At 45.1% G+C, this 5369-nt stretch overlaps 1 pseudogene; it reads left to right on the top strand.

The window, feature by feature from the left end:
* Nucleotides 3983-5122, top strand: LOC108635910 (annotated as a pseudogene).

The following is a 5369-nucleotide window of genomic DNA, read 5'->3' as shown; positions in this document are numbered from 1 at the left end:
TCAGTTCAGTCGCTCAGTCGTGTCTGACTCTTTGCGGGCCCATGGACTGCAGCACACCAGACTTCCTTGTCCATCACTGACTTTCGGAGCTCGCTCAAACTCATGCCCATCGAGTCAGTGATGCCATCCAGCCATCTCATTCTCTGTTGTCCCCTTCGCTTCCTGCCTTCAACCTTTCCCAACATCAGGGTCTTTTCCAATGAGTCAGTTCTTCGCATCAGGTGGCCAAAGTATTGGAGTTTCAGCTTCAGTATCAGTCCTTCCAATGACTATTCCAATGACTATCCAAGGACCCTAATTTCCTTTAGGGTGGACTGGTTGGTTCTCCTTGCAGTTCAAGGGACTCTTAAGACTCTTCTCCAACACCACGGTTCAAAGGCATCAATTCTTTGGCACTCAGCTTTCTTTATAGTCCAACTCTCACTCTCTCTCCATACATAACTACTAGAAAAATCATAGCTTTGACTAGATGAACCTTTGTCCACAAAGTAATGTCTCTGCTTTTTAATATGCTGTCTATGTTGGTTATAGCTTTTCTTCCAAGGAGTAAGTATCTTTTAATTTCATGGCTTCAGTCACCATCTGCAGTGATTTTGGAGCCCCCCCAAAATAAAATCTCTCACTATTTCCATTGTTTCCCCATCTATTTGCCATGAAGTGACCTAGGAACTAGAAAATCTAAGCCAATGACCTTCAGCTCCAGTTCTCTTATTTATGGATTGCAGGGAGAACTTCCAAGGCTTGCCTATATTTCTAGGAGGTATTTATTACTACACTTGTTTTCAACTGAGGTCATAGCTTCTTAATTTTGTGTAAAAACTCTAACCTTTAGAGTGTGTTGAAAGTATTGCTCATTTTACCTGCCTCTGACCATGACACACGGAGGCTTCCCACAGCTTCAGACCATATACTACCTTCTAGATTTCCATGCCACCTTTCTGCCTGTTTTTGGAAATTGCTGTTCCTAGATTTTTTTTTTTTTTATGTATTAAAGGTGGGGCAGGGGCAGGGTGTGTGCAATGCTATGGCACCCAGAGGGACAGACAAGCAGACAATAAACAATATACAAGTAAATACTTTACTTTTAGGTAGTTATAACTGCTATAACTGTTTTTGGTAGCTATAACTGCGAGAAAAAATAAAGCAGGAAAAGAGATTGGGGAGAGATGGGGAGGCTGGTGATGATGAAGTTCCATTTTTTGATAATGTGTACTGGCATTAGATTGAAGGAGTCAGTCAGCTGTGCAACTGGAAGGAAGACTTCGAACTTTCCTTTATGTCTGATGGGAAGACATTGGAAAGTTTTTTTAAAGAGTCACCCAGTCTCCTGGGGGAGGTAGTGCTGAATAGAAACAGGAGGCTGTTAGAATCATTGCAAAATCCAGGCAAGAGATGATGAAGATATGGATTAAAGTGATAGCAATGGAGGTGGTAAGAAGCAGCTGAAACCTAGATATATTCTAAGACAGTGCCAATAAGATGAATTGATGGATTCCATGTGCAACGAAATGAGAGAGAGAGAGAGCTGTATCAAGCATAACGCCTAAGTTTGATACCAGAATAGCTGGATGATCGTGGTGTCATTTCCTAAGGGAAAGAGCACTGAGAGAAGAACAAACTGTGAGTGGGTGCCTGGAGAGATATTAGGCGTAGAAGCTGAGATGTTGAGCAGGGAATTAAATATAAGCATCTAGAGACCTACAGAAAAGTCAAAGATAGAGATAACACATTGGAAATCTGACTTTTAAAAGACTACCTTTAATGCCAAGAGCCTAGAGGACATCACACAGGGATCTAAGAGGTGAGAGCACGGCCTCTCCAATACTTGGTGACCAGAAAGAGAAGAAGCCAACAAAGAAGGTTAATCAGGGGGAGGTTATGACTCCTCATCTGTATGTGCGCTTGTGCCCTCGTGTGTGTGTGCTTTGATATTTTTAATAAGTAGATGTTGCAACAACCTCAGAGATGGGACAGGAGATGTGTGGGCATCTATCCAGATTTCTCTATGCACTAGAATTAGTCTATGCCTTAATTTATCAGAAGTTTATTAATTTTCCCCTCTTCAAATAGTTAGTTCTTAATTTTATAAATAATTTACACCAGTTTTTTTCCATGTTATTCATTTATACTTTTACATTATTTTTCTATCTTGTTTTAAATGTAAACTTCATTCTGTTCTAGAATTTTACCATATTGTGTTTTTTCTTTAATATCTCTTTTTAAACATTTCTTCTTATTAAAGACCTTGAAATGAGTACATTTTCTTATAAACACTGTTCTGGCCACATCCCAGCACATTTTGATATATAGAATAATATGTTTATTATTACTTTAAAATAGTTTTTATTGTATTCTTAATTTCTTTCCTAAGAAAATTACTACTTAATAAAAGTATTTTTTAATATACCAAGAAATTAAACAATTTGTTAATATTTTTATTATTCATTTCTTCTTCAAATGGATTATGGTTAGAGAATTTCTTAGCAGAATTCCCACTGTTAGGAGGTTGGTGGCTGATATTTTAAAAATACATCTATGGCTTGTTTACAATATTTTCGGTGACAGTATATTCAAGTGTATTCTGCATTTTCTCATCTAATTTCATAAGGATTTATTTAAATTGCCTGAATAATTGGACCCTCTACATCTTTAATATTTTCATTCATTATTTTGTAATGTTGGTATTGTCCATCTCTGCCTTTCCTGTCTCTAAGAATCACCATCCTGTGGAGTAATCCTAACCAATAAGATTACATACAGGTGTTTGTACTATGAGAGTTTTCAAGGAGTGCTCCTAACAGATGGTTTGTGGTGGCTAGATGAGCTTCCTGGGTCATCACTTTCCTAGTGTGACCTCTACAATGACCAGTACCATAGAACTTCGGTGTCCATTTCTGTCTGTGATCCCCACCCACTAGGACAGCTGTTCCCTGGGAAGCTTGATCCTGCTCCCTGAACGCTCAGCTCCCAATGAATAGATGAGCCAACTACCTTTACGTGTCCCTGGTTACTACCTGGTGCTGACATGTCCTGCATTTGAGGCCCCATTTGGGACCTTCTCAAAGTGCTGAACTCTGCTTCCCCCAAATCTACGTTTGCCCTGGGATCTACTCACCTTGGAAAGTCACTAGGTTGGTAAGTCTAATTCGCGCTGCCTTCTGCTGCCACATCTAACACGCGAAGCTTCTAGCATGCCTGCTACTGAACTTGCCAGTCACTGTGTCCTGATACTATGCACTCTGACAGTACTGAGTAATGGCTGAATATAAAATACGATTCAAATGCATTGTTTTGTCACCCTCTCTGCCTCTTATCCTTCTCCATCAGAGGGCAGATAGACTGAAAACCACAGTCACAGAAAACTAACCAATCTGATCACATGGACCACAGCCTTGCCTCACTCAATGAAACTATGAGCCATGCTGTGTAGGGCCACCCAAGATGGACGGGTCATGGTGGAGAGTTCTGACAAAACATGGTCTACTGGAGAAGGTAATGGCAAACCACTTCAGTATTCTTGTCTTGAGAACCCCATGAACAGTATGAAAGGCAAAAAGATAGGACACTGAAAATGAACTCTCCTGGTCAGTAGATGCCCAAAATGCTACAGGAGATCAGTGGAGAAATAACTCCAGAAAGAATGAAGAGATGGAGCCAAAGCAAAAACAACACTCAGTTGTGGATGTGACTGGTGATGGAAGTAAAGTCTGATGCTGTAAAGAGCAATATTGCAAAGGAACCTGGAATGTTAGGTCCATGAATCAAGGCAAATTGGGAAGTGGTCAAACAGGAGATGGCAAGAGTGAACATCGACATTTTAGGAATCAGTGGACTAAAATGGACTGGAATGGGTGAATTAACTCATATGACAATTATATCTACTACTGCAGACAAGAATCCATTAGAAGAAATGGAGTAGCTCCATAGTCAACAAAAGAGTCCAAATGCAGTACTTGGATGCAATCTCAAAAACGACAGAATCATGAGTAAGCTGTGGCGGCGCGGGAGCACCTCTGGGGCTATGGAGGCCCCTGAGCCTGGGGAAGCCCTGGAGGTGAGTCTAGCGGGTGCCCACGGCCACGGAGTGCACAAGAAGAAACACAAGAAAAAACACTACCAGGAAGAGGAGGCTGGGCCAACGCAGCAGTCTCCTGCCAAGCCCCAGCTCAAACTCAAAATCAAGTTGGGCGGGCAGGTCTTGGGCACCAAGAGTGTTCCTACCTTCACTGTGATCCCTGAAGGTCCTCGCTCACCCTCTCCCCTTATGGTCGTGGACAATGAAGAGGAACCTGTGGAAGGAGTCCCCCTTGAGCAGTACCGCGCCTGGCTGGCTGAAGACAGTAATCTGTCCCCCTCCCCACTGCGGGACCTGTCCGGGGGGTTAGGAGGTCAGGAGGAAGAGGAAGAACAGAGGGGGCTGGATGCCTTGGAGAAGGGGGAGCTGGATGACAATGGAGATCTCAAGAAGGAGATCAATGAACGGCTGCTCACCGCCCGGCAGCGAGCTCTGCTGCAGAAGGCTCGAAGTCAGCCTTCCCCGATGCTGTCACTACCTGTGGCTGGGGGCTGCCCGGCCCCCGCTCTCACCGAAGAAATGCTGCTGAAGCGTGAGGAGCGGGCACGGAAGAGGCGGCTGCAGGCAGCTCGGCGGGCCGAGGAGCACAAGAACCAGACTATCGAGCGCCTCACCAAGACTGCGGCGCCCAGCGGGCGGGGAGGCCGAGGGGCCTCCCGGGGCGAGCGGCGGGGAGGGCGGGCGGCGGCCCCAGCCCCCATGGTGCGCTACAGCAGCGGGGCACAGGGTTCCACCCTCTCCTTCCCGCCTGGCGTCCCTGCCCCCGCGCCTGTGTCTCAGCGGCCATCCCCATCTGGACCGCCGCCTCGATGCTCTGTCCCCGGCTGTCCCCATCCGCGCCGCTATGCCTGCTCGCGCACAGGCCAGGCACTCTGCAGCCTTCAGTGCTATCGCATCAATTTGCAGATGCGGCTAGGTGGGCCTGAGGGCCCCGGATCCCCACTTCTGGCTACTTAAGCGCCCCACCGCCTCCCCACCTGGACTCTGTGCCTTCTCCTCTGCCCCTTGTTTTCAGTGCCCTTCCCACTTTATTAAATTTCATCCAGTGCAAAAAAAAAAAAAAAAAACACGACAGAATGATCTCTGTTTGTTTCCAAGGTAAACCATTCAATATCACAGTAATGCAAGTCTATGCCTGGACCAGTGATGCTGAAGAAGCTGAAGTTGAATGGTTCTATGAAGACCTATAAGACCTTCTAGAACTAACACCCCCCAAAAGATGTCCTTTTCATCATAGGGCCCTGGAATGCAAAAATAGGAAGTCAAGAGTTACCGGGAGTAACGGGCAAATTTG

This window comes from Capra hircus, chromosome 4, assembly GCF_001704415.2.
Source record: "Capra hircus breed San Clemente chromosome 4, ASM170441v1, whole genome shotgun sequence".
NCBI lineage: Eukaryota > Metazoa > Chordata > Mammalia > Artiodactyla > Bovidae > Capra > Capra hircus.
The sequence above is the reverse complement of the archived record's forward strand: the minus strand, read 5'-3'. Positions and strand labels throughout refer to the sequence as shown.